At 39.3% G+C, this 15785-nt stretch overlaps 1 long non-coding RNA gene across 1 annotated transcript in view; it reads right to left on the reverse strand.

Moving 5' to 3' along the window:
- Positions 1–6393: 6393 nt before the first annotated feature.
- Positions 6394–15785, reverse strand: part of LOC115285662 — a 48676-nt gene continuing 39284 nt past the window's right edge. Inside the window, exons 3-4 of the long non-coding RNA XR_003905634.1 lie at positions 10590–10672; positions 6394–6502 (exon numbers count right to left, since the gene is read on the reverse strand). This is a non-coding gene — a long non-coding RNA (uncharacterized LOC115285662). The remainder of the gene's footprint in view (positions 6503–10589; positions 10673–15785) is intronic.

Consider the following 15785-nt stretch of genomic DNA (forward strand, 5'->3'; position numbering starts at 1 on the left):
GTGAACCCATTTGGGCCTGGTGCTTTCTGTTTGGGAATATTATTACATTTTTACTTATTTTCTTTAACAGACCAGGTCCTCTTCAGATCATCTATTTCTTTGTGTGAGTTTTAGCAGGTTGTGTTCTTCAAAGAAGTAGTCCAATTCATCCAGGTTATCAAATTTGTAGGGACAGTGTTGTCCATTTTATCTCTTCACTATCCTTTTACTTTTCATGTCTAGTTCTATTTTTGACAACATCAAGTCTAATAAAGTCAATCATCTTGAAATGCTAGAATTGTTCTTCTTCATTTATTAATTCTCTTTCCATTTCATTCTTTACTCTTTAGGTTACAGAGCTCATAGTTGTATTTCCTTGAAAATATAAGTACTAGCTGTTTAGTACTTATTTAGTACTTATTCAGTACTAATTCTTTTTTTTAAGTACTAATTCTTATTTAGATAAGGTATTTTGGTATCTTATGCACATGTTCTTTCAGACGAATTTTTATCAATACTTTGCAAGTGTATTCTTTAACTTTCTAGACAACATTTCCATCTTGTTAATTTGCTGGTTTGTTTCTCTTCTGCTTTTGTTTCTTTCAGCATTCATTTCAGTTCCGTTACTTGCCCCCAAAGGATCTAAATAAACTATCCTCACCTGTACTCACTGTTTATTTGAAGCATTCAGAATTCCATTCTAATTCACCTACTGGCTTTTTTCAATACCTCATTGCATTACACTTTTAATAACTGCTCTAGAAATGGTCATACACTTCTTTAACTTTTACAGCCTACTTAGAGTTAATATTGTACCACCATACATAAAATATAGAAACCTTGTGGCCATATAACTTTAGGACAACATAGGAATCCTTCCTTTAGCACAGTAACTTGAGTGCTTGAAGTTTATGGTTTTTTGCTTTTCTTTTCTTTTTTTTCATTTTCCAGCAGTCTGAGGATGAAAGGAAAAGGAAATTCTTTATCTTAGGCATTTTTCTTAAATTGTAAAAGGAAACAAACCACTCCTTTTCATTTCTTGCTCTTCCTCCCCATTTATGAATACATACATGCAAACGTGAGCACACACACACACTCTACCATATACCTGTATGAATGAATGCTTTCTTGCTGCATATTCATGTTTTCAAAGACTATTGTCACGTGGAAATCAAGAAGATTTTAACCTTCACAGACTTGGTCATTGTGATACAGAGCTTGTCACCAAGAGCCAAGCAAAGTGGAAAACAGACTCTAGTGTCATGTGTCATGCTTTGGGCCCCATTTTTATGACCACTAAGTTCCCTCAAATCCAAGGATCCTCTGGCTCTAGGAAGTGCTGTACATAAGTATGTGAAACATCCCATCAAAATGTCTAATTCGGTCTTGTGTATCCACCATTACCAGTAGATTGAACTTTGTTTCAGATAATCCACCAGGAGCTTTCTTGGCAGAAAATAACTGAACGTGGGTCATCCTGTGCTGGAGCACAGCATCTGGGAGGCAGGAAGAGACACCAGCACTGCTCCAAGCTGGTCCACAAGGACCCAAGTGGTTTCTGGGACAAGTACCTTCAGAGCCCTGTTCCATCTAGAATTCTCAAGATGTTTGCAACATCAAAGGTTGACAGCCAAAGGTTTCTAACTGTAGCAAATAAACCCTATAGATAGGTAACAGGGACCTTAATATTTGAAAGATTTTCCCACAGACAGAAATATCAGTCCTCTTTTTTTAAACAAAAGGTGAATTTCAAACTGAAGTCAGCATCAGGCTCATGAGATACTATTGGCCATCAGAACCCTCAATTGGCACTAAACTGATAGAACGACATCATGTTTTATTTTTAGGCAATTACTCATTCATTGGAGAAAGCATAATGAGCAAAACTATTTCTCCTGTGGTGACTGTTGAACTTCTAACATTTTTAGAGGCTGTCAATATTTTCACAGGTGTCCTGTTTCCTCTTAAGGACCAGGTCGTCAACGTCGCATTAGTCAGCTTTTCCCACTTCAATAGATCCCTCATTCTTTTTTTCTTCCCCTCTCCTGCTCCTTTTATCTAATCTTCATAAAAATTTTATAAAAGCAGTAATGCTCAACGTAAAAAATTCAATTATAGAAAAGTGTAACACAAAGGGAATAGATCTCCCGCCCTCAGCCCCGAGGCTCCCAGAGGGAGCCACCGCAAACAGCGCTTTCTCTCCAGGACTTCCCCCGGATGCACAATCAGAGAAACATAGACCGACAGATTTATTAATAAAAAGATGGTTGAATAATAATATGTTTAATGCTTTATTTTGTACAAAAAGATCTGCTTAAACAAGCACTCCATAAAGTAGAGCTTTTCTGAGTGGCCTACAGTGTACTTAAAAGAGTGTTTTACTTTTAAGTATAAGTCATGGAATAACTTTCTTTGGGTTCTGCTAATGAGCAATTTAAGATAAATCCATTTTTTAAGCCCTGAATTATGTGCTTTGATTGTTTATTTCTCTACATGATATTAGAAGTTAATCCTTTCCACTTCAACCTAATAAAGTGGTAAGATTAGTGACTTACTTATCTTAGCCTTTTTCATAGTCTTGTGTAAAATAGACCTATATCTCAGATTGAACACTGAATGAGATGTTAAGTCAGTATCAATAGTCTGCTTTTCACCTAAGAATGTTTTTCAAATTTCAAATCATGAATATTCAGTTTCATATAAATATTTCTCTATATTTGTATATATGTACAGATTTATGAATGCTATTTGCTAAAGACTGAGAGGTACAGATCTGCCTGTTTCAATATTAGTGAAGAATAAATAAAGGCACACACCAACAGGAAAAGTGGCTAACCAAAAAAATATATATATGAACATGTATTAAGTATGGAAAATTGCTTTTTTCAAAAATTAAAATTTTCCATGATTAATATTTGTGAGGCATGTTTTCCTAGCAGTGGAAGGTTTATCACCTTTTTCAGTATTTGCACCATGGAAGTGAACCATCATTTTATTTTGTAAGGAATATTCCATAAGTTAGACTACATAAGAGGTTTTAACAGTAAATATTCCAATGACTGTATTTATGTGTGTCTTTGGAAAATTGGGCTAGTATATCAATAAGAAAAATGTTTATAGGTCTTTATAAAGATAAACTTCTTTACAGACATAAAAAATTAATAATTGTCCTTTATAAAGAAAAGTCTCTTTTAATTTTGCTCTTTTAAAGTTTCTTTTCATTCTCAAATCACACTTTTTATTTTGGTCTTCTATAAACCTGCTCTAAACTGTGACAAAATTAATCTTTTTAAGAAGCTATGTTGATCCATAAATTCTTCTTACAGATCATTTAAACAATTATGTTTCATGGACAAAGCTCAAGGCTGGGGCCCAACAGCAGCCCCCGCTGCCCCTTTGAACTGGGCATTCTGGAGATTTCACCCCTCAGCCTGACTGGCTGACCTTTGTTGATTTTACTTGAAGCTATTATTCTAATTGACTCAGTCCTGGCTGACATCTGGATGTGTTTTATAACAGACTGTTTTCATAATTCCACAAAAAAAGTTCTCAGGATTAATACTTGTTTATTTTCATCTTCCATTGGACCTTAAGTAAACTGGCGGCCAATTGTAGCAGAATTCCTTACTGGAAGCCATTTTACATAAATGAAGGAGATGGTAAATCCATTAAACCTTGGGCTTTCTGTTGCTTTAAAAACCTCTTGCCAATTGAACATTATTCAGGAATGACTATAAAGTCAACCAATAGCAAAATCTTTAGGAACATTTGCAGGTTTGGTGGAGTAGAAGCATCCAGATGTATGATTCGGAAATGCAATTACTTTCCTGTGTGAGCAGATGGGCAACAGAAGGAGGCAGGGGTACACATGGATGTGTGTGTAGACAACCAAGCCCACAGGTGGTGAGATATTTTATTGAGATATTATATGTTTTGCTTTCTCCATCGTATGTATTTTTTTCCTCTCCTGTATGAATATGTTTCCTTTACTTTTGAGATTACACTTTTAAAAATGTTCCAGACACCTGAATTTCTTCAGGGCAATAATCCAGGGCTTTGTTGTCAAAGGATTATTGAAGGAAAAAGTTAGATCTTCCTGGACAAAGGTATATTTATACATGTTAAAACTTGTTATATATGGCAGAAGGAATTGGCTCACATGATTAGAAGGAAGTCCCAAGATCTGCAAGAGGCAAGCTGGAGACCCCGGAGAGCCACTGGTATACTTCCAATCTGCCCCAGCTCAAGGCAGCAAGGCAGAGGAGTTCCTTCCTAGTCAGTCCTTCGTTCTCTTCAGGTCTTCAACTGATTGGGTACGGTCCTCTCACACTAGGGAGAGTAATCTGCATGACTCAGGCTCGGTATTCACATGTTAATGTCATCCAGAAACACTCTCACAGACACACCAGAATAATGTTGGACCAAATATCTGGACACCTCATGGCCCAGTCAAGTTGACACAAAATCAACTATCATAACAGGTATGCCCAAAAATGTTACTTGAAGTATTATAGTTCATATTCATTTATAGGACTCTAGATACCTAAATAAATCCATATTCAAACAAAGGAGTACCATGGAGCTGTAGTGAAGCTGCCAGAAGGTCACAGCAGCAGGAATATGTTCTCCCTTATCCCAGGTGACACTCAGAATCCAGCATATTGTGTCAGGAATATTCCAGAATATGTCAAAACTTTGCGGTAGAGGCCCTGTCCTACACAGAGGGTGAGCCCCCCCATTTCTGGTCCTTTAAATTCACCCACTCCTGGATGGAACTTACAAGCAAGTTACAAACATAAACTGTTCTGAAACCTTTGCTTCTTTCCACTTCTCTCAACCGCCCCGCTCTTGCCTTCCGCCTCAGGCTCCCCAGCCCAGCTCTGCACTCAGGCTCTACATTCGTATTTCCCTCCCTGCCTCTCAGTTTGGTGTATTCTCAGACTCACTTTTGGACTTTAATGGACCTCAGATTCCTTTTGGATACTAGACTACAGGACACTTCCTTTGTTCTCTGTAAAAGCGTCTTTACTTTAATCCAATGGCAAGAGCCCCTAGGCTGTGCAGAGGGTGGGGATTTGAGCCTAAACTAGTAGGAAGGCCTGTCCTGCAGATGGATCGAGCATCTTGCCAAGTAGTCTCAGAAAGGAAGTCTGCTTCTATCAGGAAAAGAAGAAAAAAGAATACAGAATAATGTGCTATTGGCTCTCTTTCCCTAAAGAAGCTTCACTAATACACCTGTCTATATGTTTGCACAATTATCTCTTTAGGATAAATTCATAGGAGCGAGATTGCCAAGCAAAAGCATATATACTTCCTATATTTTGACACCTACCAGTTTTTATTCAAAAACGTTGTGTTCACTGATGAGGGAGAGTAAGGCAGGCGGAAAGGCCCCAAACACCCCCTCCCCCAGGTGAGATCATGTGTGATACTCCTCATGCATCCTGGCTGCCCAAAAACAAAGAAAGGAGGAAAACAAATGGTTAACTGATAGAGATCAGTGTCCTGCAGGACCTGAGTCTCCATCACCCCTCCAGAGTGACAGTGGGCAACAAAGGCAGGAAGAAATGACAGCTAGAACTAAATTTCCTTATAACCTGCAGCCCGTTGACAGATACTTGAGTCTGGCAGAGGAAAATGTTTCTCCAGGAACTCCCTACTGTCTCACCGTCAATGCTTTGCTAGAGGGAAAAACCACCTTAGCTTGACAATAGCTAGGGCTCCAATATCCTTTGAGTCTCACTGGAAACTTCCCCTGGACTTTACCTCTCCCAACCCCATAGTATATAACCAGTCTCTCCTCCTGGCCCAGGAGCAGCTCTTCCTGCCCCACGCGTCCTGTCCCTATGCTTCGATAAAATCACCTTTTTGCACCAAAGACGTCTTCAAGAATTCTTTCTTGGTTGTCAGCTCTGGACCCCGTGAACCCCACCAACACCCCCCAAAAACCTCATTGTTCATTACATTCCCAAATAGCACGGTTTCTCAGTGTTGTTATTTTTAGGTCAGTTCTATCAAATTCTCATTTAAGGTTTCTGATGCTAAGATCTTGATTGAAGAAGCCTCCCCCATCATAAGATTATGTAATTATTCTCCTGGATTTCCTCCTAATATTTTGATGGTTTTATTATTTTATACTTAATTAATCTGACAAGGATCTAAATTCATAACTGCTGTTGTAATTTGGTTGTTAGTATTTTGCCAAACCCATAACTATTTGTACTAATATATTTTACTGGGGAATAAACCCTTGCTACACTGATTTAAACAGCGCTTCTACTATTTTAGAAATCTCCCTGCCTGTAAGCATCTGTTTCTGGATGTATGTTTCTGCTCCATCTCTCCCCATTGGTCCTTCTCCTCTGAGGTTAGTTCAAGGCTATTCTGATCATTGAAACATTGTGATACGCTTTAATAGCTATAGGACAATTACCAGACAATTACCCTCTTCTTTTCCAGAATTTTCTTGACTTTCCTTGCATGCATCATTTCCAGATAAACTTTAGAATCTTTTGGTTAATTTCTGAAAAAAAAAATCACATTGGGATACTGATTAGGGTTATATTAAGATTGCATATTAATGGAAAGAATTGACATCTGTATAGCACTCCTGAAAATTGATTGTCATCTGCAGTTTTATTTTTTAAATGCTATTTTTATTACATGATGTTATCAGGTTCATACGATATCTGTTCAAAGGATTTGGCAATTTTATTCCTTTTTGCAGCAGTTTCTGGAACAGTTCCAGTAAAATAATTATCTGTTCCTTGAGTTTCAACCACATACTCTGTGTAAGTTATTATTCCCTAAATGGGCTCTAATCGCAGTTCTGGTGTTCTACATGACATAAAGAATTGTTTTCAAAACTATTTTTGAGCTTTCAATATGTCTTCTTGCCCTTCTGTCATTTATTTCTAGTTTTGTTCTATTTGCAAACACTTTTGAACTTTCCATGTGACCCATGTCTACAGTTCCGCAACTCTGTGTGTGTGCCGCACATCATCCGTGGCTCTCCTGCTGGGATCCCCATTACATGTATGTGGACTTCCGTGCATCTGACCTCAGCTTCTCATCTTTGTGTTCATTATCTTTATACCTCTACAATTTTCCTTTTCCTGTGGGAGAACTTTTATGTTCTGCTCTAATAGCCACATGGCAATTAGCAACCAGTTATTTGCTCAAGCAAGTTTCTGCAACACCTAATCTGTTCATCACTGTTTCTGTGCCATTCTCATTTGGTGAAACCATTTTTTATTTTTCATCTTAAATCCATCGATTTCTTGTCACGGATTGTCCTCCTTCACAAATTCACAGTATTCTTACATTTTTATTGAAAATGCAAACCCAGGCTTTCTTGGAGTCAGTCTGTTGCTCTGAGTCCAAACGAAACCAGGTGTATGGCGATTTTTTTCCTGCCTAACTATCCTTACAAAGGGAGGTCCATGCGGCATTGAGAGAGTGTGTCTAAGACTGCTGGCTTCCGATTGGAATCTCTAAGCTAAAATCAGAGAACGGAAAAGTCGAGATTTCTAGGCACTCCCCTTTTCGAGGTGAGTTTCCAGTAGTGTAGGAGGTAGGGATGGATCTGGAATTGGAGGTGGAGATAATAGGTTTCAGCTCAGTGCTAAGTGGTTTATTTTCTATACTTCTTGGGATTACTGGCAAGGTCGACCCTGCTAGAGGCAGGCCCACCCTTGCCTCTGCATTTTGTTCCACATAGACCTCTCTCCACCAAGGCAAAAAGAAGTAGGTGGACAAAACCCTGAACTCTCATTTGGAACCCTGATGTTTGGTTCTACCATCCCGTAACTCATGTTTTCCTGTGGCTTTTTAGTCTTGTTCCATAGATTTTTAAGTCTTGTCTCTTTTTTAAGGATACAAAACAGATGTTTACTAAAACATTCTTCTCTTTCCTATGAATGATTTTAGAAACCTGCCCTTTCTAGCAAATCTAGTCTTCTAGATAGCATGTTATTTTCCTTACGCTGTGGAATCATTCCATGGAATCTTCCTGTTACTCTTTTCTTGTGCAAGGGAAAACTGTACCCAGGCCTGCCAGCAGACACTGGGTATGGATTGCCCTGGGTAACTGCCCTATCCCTTCCCCTTGAGGAGCTCAGTGGTCCCCTCCAAAGACTGTCTGGAGAGCTGATAAATAGAACCCTGAGCCCTGTTTTCACTTCAGAGCAGTCAGTCGGGTGGAGCTGGATCTCAGATCTTAGTGAGGCAATATTGTCCCCCATGGACTGGCAATTTCTGTGGTTAGAAGCCAGGTGCAGCCCATCAACCTTTTCAGAGTTCTGCACTGAATAAAATATATCCATCATCATGCACCACATCCTTTCTCCTTCTAGCTTTCTCTCTTTCTCTTTTGACCAATAAGAATAATAATGCTATCAGTCATGAAGTACTTGCTATATTCAAAGCACCAATCTAAGGACTTACTCATTATTCCATTTAATCCTCACGACACCTGTATGGAGATAAGTGCTCTTATTATCACCCCCATTTTATAGATGAAAAAACTGAGCTCAAAAGGCTGCATGACTTGGTAAATTCCACACACCTTGTAACTGCTAACATGGAATTCAATCCCTATGATCACTTATTAACTCTTTTTGAAGGAGCTCCAAAATCAGAGACCCAGTGTGTCCCTCGTGTTGCCCTTGGCCCCACTGAATCACAAGCTGGGTGGTGTTGTCGTGGAATGGGTTCACAAAGGCAGGGCTGTGGGTAGCAGAGCATGCAGGGCAGGGGTGATGGCCCCGCCCCTCCCCTGCTCCTATTATATCACTGTGAGATTGGGGTGGCTCCTGGATACCCTGATGAGGGTGGTCCCACTAGGGGTACCAAGCAACCACTAGGGCAAGCAAAGAAGTATCCTGCTTCTTGGTGGCTGTCTTCAATGTCCTGGCTTGGAAACAGAGTTTACATGTTTCAGAGTTTACATGTCTCAGTCCAGTTCTCTCTGTAACACAGACTTCATTGGTTTCCAGGGATTTTGTGTACCTTTCAGAGCACTTTAATAGAAGTGGACCAGGAAATCTCTGCAGCACTTGATGTGATTTACATCTGTGCTTAGTCTTAGTCTGCCACCTGGTCTCATCCCTCCTTGTTATCTGTTTCTTTTTTCATGTTCTCTCATTTTCCTTCAGGCTATAATTGATTTGCCTTCAACTCTGCATCAGTGATCAAACTGTCATTTCATACACCATCTTGCAAGTTTTGCTGATGGATCAAACTCAGCCTGCCCCAATCTGCATTCACCCTCCCTTCCTGCAGGACTCCTCCCCCCACATCATGTCACACACCCTGTGGTGACTTCATACCCTTCCCAGGTCCGCAAGCCAGAAACTGAGCTTCATTCTCTTCGTTCTCTTCAGCCAGCTAAGATCCATTTCATGTAGTTCCACCTCTACATTTCCACACCGACGCCTGTCTTCTTTCAACTCTTCTGCCATCCGTCTGGATTAGCCTCTTAAGTGGTTTTCCTGAGTCCAGGCTCTTACATCTCTGATGTACCCTTTGTTCACCACTACTGACCATCTGACAACATGCTACAACCACTTCACACTAACCCACACATATCCCCCAAAGTTTTGCAGAGCATGGCATCCACGCTCGATATTCATGCCTCTCTCCGAATTCCATTTTCATCTCCCACCTCACTTATCCAGGATCTCTACAGCCTGGTAGTGCTCAGCTCTCACTCATCATTTCCTAAACAAAAGCATGCCTTTGTGAGGGCAGTGACCTCACTCGGGATTGGCTTTCCCCAAAATGCATCTACTTAAAATTAGTTGGGTCCCAAATGTAACACCACCTACTCAGTGGCACTTCTGGGGGTCCCACCCCTACTTCTCACCTGTGACGTATGACCTGTGAATTCTGACTTAGTTGTTCCAGCTTCTAATATAGAGCTCCACTTAGCTGTCTACATGCTCTGGTTCAAAAACTACCCTCTAACCAGCATTTGTGTATCTGAGCTAGGACAGGCCACAAAACATGGTGGCCATGCAACACTGGGAGTGGACATGTTTATGAGGACACTGCAGCCACTTCCAGGAATACCCTCACCCTGCTGATTCTCTCAGAAACAGTTTTAATGGAAAGAGACCATGAAAAGAACAATAGATCCTTCACAGCATAGTGGCACAATAATTATGAAATATAAATAATCATAGATAATAATCATTATTAATAATAGTAACTAATTATTCAAGTGACTGAGGCCAAGTGACTGAATTCCCTGGTTCAGACTTTGGGTGTGAGGACTCCTCTCCAACATTAGAACTGAATTTTGCAAACTATGGAACTTACCTCTGGGTTTTCTTTCAGAAATTAGAGACCCAGAGATAGAGGGGCTGAATTCCTGCTTCCTGGGGCATGCATTTGAAGAGAAAATTTGGAATCATGGAAAATTGAAGTGTGTACATCTTCTTGAAGAACTAAATGTATAAGTTGTCTGTTTAGCCTCTGAAAGGTGGACAATAAAATAGCCAGGGTATCAGTCTGCATATTACTAAGTTATGCTACAGTAACAAACAACCCCCAAATCTCAGTGGCTTAAAATAACAAAGATTAATATCTTGCTCCTGCTGCATTCCCACCTTAGGTTGGCAAGGAAGATCTTCTCACAGGAATCTGGCCCTGATGTAGCAGCCACTACGTCCAAGAATTCCAGTCACTGTGCCTGAGGGTAAGAGCATTTGAAAGGATCTCATATCAGCAATTAAAAGCTCTGGCCTAGAGGTGAAGAATCACTTCTACTCAGAACTCATTCACCATAAGGAATCACATGGCCCCACTCAACCACAGGGAACCAAAAAGTAGATTCCGTCTATATGCCCAGCAGGAGGGAAAAGAAGAAAATGTGGCAAACGGCATTCACAATGGTTGTGAACAGTTGTTTATGCCTCCTGTAGTCAGTAATATCAATTCTCAGACCAGCAAGGCCTGCAAGTATGATGGCAACTGTTCCAAAGAAGATTGTCATGATGTTCAAGGACAGACGTAGTACTTCCAGCAGACCTAGGAAGAGATAACTGACTTTCATCTTAGAGAAGGGCTCCTTAGAGCCGCTGTACACTTTTAACTTTTCTTTACATTTTTTTTCACATTTGCAAGCTAATTTTTCTACCTCATGTTATACTCACTATAGAGATTTAGATATTAGTAAGGCTTGGCACTAATTTTACATATTGAAAAGAAATTAAGTATGAATTATATCTTGATAAAATCACTGACAAATCATGGGCAGGACGGAACTATTTCCTCTTTTGGAGTGGAGGTCAGTGTTATTCCAGGAGTCAAGCAATCTGCACAGAGCTGAGTAATAGATAATCATGTCAGAATTCTCCAACTTTTTTTTTCACTTAGATGGTGAAGCCAGACTATGTATCTCTAGGATCTCTTTTGTTCTAAAATGTTGTATATATAAATTATTAAGGAAAATTAATTTTCACTGCTGTTATTGCTAAATATAATCCCATCTTCTTGGCCAGAACCTCATTCTCCCTGAGCCCTTGATATTGGAGTTCCTCAGATTCAGTACTACAGCTTCTTTTCTCACTTGGTTCCTCCTGTCATCTATGTGTCTACAACCCCTAGACTGATAACTTCAAAGGTTCAAATATATGCACCCAGATGCCTTTCTTGTGTCTCCATCTCAGTTTCTCATAATCATCTCAAAATGTCCCAGAATGATGGGTCTCTCTTACCCTCAATCTGATCCTCCTTCAATGCCACCAATTTTAGTAAGCCAGTTGCTCATGCTCAAGACTGAGGAGTTATCCTGGACACCTCTTTCTTCATTCTCATCCAGTCCAACCCTTCCATTCAATAATTATGACTATTCTACTTCCAAAGGGCTCAACCCACTCCCTCCTTCCCACCACCATGACCCCCCTACCCAGGCTGAGCCATTGTCATGAATTTCCTGGACACCTGTAATCAACCTTCTCCTTGCTAGGCTAGTGCCTCTACTCTTATTTTTCCCCAATCCCTTCTGGACACAGAAGATGGAATGATATATTAAAGAAAACAATTGGGGAAGGAACACCTGGGTGGCTCAGTCAATTGAGTGCCTGACTTCAGCTCAGGTCATGATCATTCAGTTTATGAGTTTGATCCTCACATTGGGCTCTGTGCTAATAGCTCAGAGCCTGGAGCCTGCTTCAGATTATGTGTCTTCCTCTCTCTCTGCTCCTACCCCTACTCACTCATCTCCCTCTCTCAAAAATAAATTTTTTTTAAGTTAAAGAAAAGAAAAAAAATGGATCACAACACTTGTTTAAACTCTTTGGTGGCATCCTCTTTAATTTAGGATAGAGTCTAAATTTTTTTTAACATTTATTTATCTTTGAGAGAAAGAGAGTGTGAATAGGAGAGGGGCAGAAAGAGAGAGGGAGGCACAGAATCAGAAGCAGGCTCCCAACACAGGGCTTGAACCCACGAGCAGTGACATGACAACCCAAGCCAAAGTCGGACACCCAACCAACTAAGCCACACAGGTGTCCCTAGGTTAGAGTCTAAATTCTCCTCAGCCTAATGTCACCCCCCTGCCACCCTCCTTCTTGCTCACAAGATCCAGCTGTCTTTCCTCCACATCTTTGTCTGACCTGTGCCTGACTCCTCCTTCGTCCACCTAATGGTTATTTCCCAGAGGCTTTCCCTGCTATTCATTCCAACATTGGTCTCTTCTAGATTGCTGCTTTTATTTCCTTACATCATTTATCATGCATTTTAATTGTGGGTTTTTTTTCCCACTATTAGGCATTTGCTAACCATACCAAGTTACAAGCTTAATGAGAGCAAACATGCCTGTTGAGCTCATCACTCTGCCCAGCCCTTCCTTCTTCCACAAAACTAGCAGTCTTTGGCACATAATGAGCATTAAGAAATATTTGTATACCAAATGAATAACTCTAATTACCTAACTCTTAGAATGTTGTAACAGAGATGTCTTCTAAAGCTCATTGATAATGTTACAAAAAAAAAAAAAAACAGCAAAATGACACATGTGCAAAGCTATTACAACACAACACTGTACATAATAGAAAAAGCTGGTGCTAATCCATGCATGGAAGTCAGGGTCATCTGCACAATGGAGGATTATACAGCTCTAAAAAGGAGTAAGGAAGATCTTTAGATACTGTTCCACTAAAAAACAAAAAATGAGGTGCTGAAGAGTATCTCTAGAAAGGAGATAACATGGGGTGCCTGGGTGGCTCAGTGGTTAAGCGTCTGACTTTGGTTCAGGTCATGATCCTACGGTTTGTGGGTTTGAGCCCTGCATCGGGCTCTGTGCTGACCGCTAGCTCAGAGCCTGGAGCCTGTCTTCAGATTCTGTGTCTCCTTCTCTCTTTGACCTTCCCCTGCTCGTGCTCTGTCTCTCTCTGTCTCTCAAAAATAAATTAATATTAAAAAAAAAAGATAAAAAGGAAAAGAAAGGAGACAACATAAATACATGTGTGCCTATTTTCTGTTGTTTAATAAATGAAATGAAGAAAACAAAACTTGATTCTTTTTGAGTGTTTACCTGTGAGAAGAGAAAACAGGACAGAGGGGGCAGACTCAGAAGCTAGACTTCTCTGAAGGTACCTTGTTTAATAGTTTTGACTTTAGAACCTTGTTGACATGCTACATAGTTACAAAACAAAATTAAATAAAAATGGAAAAAATCAAACAAAATGAAGGAATTGAACCTAATTCTATGTCAAAGTGGTGTTTTACCACCTAGAGAATTATTTTAAGTAAATTCACAACATAGCAATGAAATTTTTCACCTTTACTGAATTTATCTTAAGGACAAAAAGAATACAAAGAAATTTTTTAAAGAACTCCATAGTTTTTTTTGATGTTTTTATTTATTTTTGAGAGAGAGAGAGAGAGAGACAGCATGAGCAGGGGAGGGTCAGAGAGAGAGGGAGACACAGAATCTGAAGACAGGCTCCAGGCTCTGAGCTAACTGTCAGCACAGAGCCTGACACAGGACTAAAACCCATGAACCATGAGATCATGACCTGAGCCAAAGTTGGATGCTTAACTGACTGAGCCACCCAGGCGCCCCTCCACAGCTTTATTTTTATTAGTAATAAGTGGTGCTATTGACATTGTTGTTTTAAAGCTACACAAATACATATGCATGCACACATGCATGCACCCACACACACACACACACACACAGACATCCCACAGTGTTACGGGGAGTCAAGAACTTTTAGTGTAAGCATTAAGAAAATTAACATAAAATCAAATAAGTTAAATAAAATCCTTATGTTTGATTTAGAAATACATCTGTGAACTTATATTTTTATTTTTCACATGAAAATAAATATATATTTCCTAGCTCTATGCATATATGCATTTCTACTGAAAATATCTAGAAGCAGTGAAAACTAAGTAGCAATAATCACCTAGTATGCAGAAGTTAATATTCAGATCTCAGACAGAAATGTATGAAATGATCCTAGACCTTATACGAGAAAACAGGGAAGTTACCCAAAACTACCAAGGAAATGTCAAAGGACCCAGAATTTGAAAGAATTCTCATTACCAAGGATGGGGCAATTTAAACATCAAAAAGAACAATGCTTGCAATGAGTTGAACTACATCAAAGAAGTTAAAATCCATCACTGCATAATAATAGCAAAAAGTCTTCACTGCTCACATTGGAGATTGCCAGAACCAAAACATTATTTTGTAAACTAGTAAATAAACTAAAAGAATCAAACATTTATCTGGACTTTCCTGTAAAACTATCTTTGGGGAAACCAACCACTGATGACCAAAAATTCTTACTTATAGAATAATTCCAGCTAATAAATGCTGGAATTTATTTATGTGTTAGTGCATCACCAATTTTCAACCCTAATGAAATAATGAACCTGGCAATGAACACCAGTAGCTTCTAAATCCCTTGGATGGAAGGGTGATGAGAAACTTCTTATTGGATGACATCAACTGAGCCCACTGATAAACCTTCACATCCCAAAGGGAAAGGCACTAGCCTTCCACTGCTCCTGATGAGATGCAGTTGGAAAGACACAGCACCAAATGGGAAATAGTTTTGCAAAAAATCCAAATCCAGTCAAGCCTCCAGATCTAATTATCAATTTATACAAAACAAGTTAGGGGAACAGTACCATATAGGGAAGTCAACAAAACCAGAATGGGGAAAATTCTACAAGACAAATGACTCCATTTCTTCAACAAATAAATAATAAGGGGAAAAAGAAGGAGGAACTTTTAGTTGAGATATATATATATATATATATATATATATATATATATCATGCATATTGTTTTATTTGTTTTATTTCCTTTTTTAATGTGTATTTATTTTGGGGGTAGAGAGAGGCACTATGAGAAGGGGAGGGGCAGAGAGAGAGAGGGAGACATAGGATCCAACAGGCTCTGCACAGGAGCCCATAGGAGGCTCAGACTCACGAGTCACGAGATCATGACCTGAACTGAAGATGGTCACTTAATCAATGAGCCACCCAGGTGCCTATGACATGATCAGGAAAATTTAAGCACTAACTGGATATAAGATGATATTAAGAAATTATTTTTCATAATTCTAGTATGATAATGATAAAATGGTTATCTTTCTTAAAATAGCCCATTTCTCTTAGAAGTACATAAGTAAGCTTTTATCAATGAAATGGTATATCTGGATTTTCTTTTGGATAATTCATGGGGGGAGATTAAAGGAGAGATGGAAGGGATGGAGTACAAGTAAAACAAGAAAAAAAAATTGTATCTTAATGCTTAACCTCTGTTTCCCTAATCTAAATATCCA

Source organism: Suricata suricatta, chromosome 2 (genome assembly GCF_006229205.1).
Source record: "Suricata suricatta isolate VVHF042 chromosome 2, meerkat_22Aug2017_6uvM2_HiC, whole genome shotgun sequence".
NCBI classification, from domain to species: Eukaryota; Metazoa; Chordata; class Mammalia; order Carnivora; family Herpestidae; genus Suricata; species Suricata suricatta.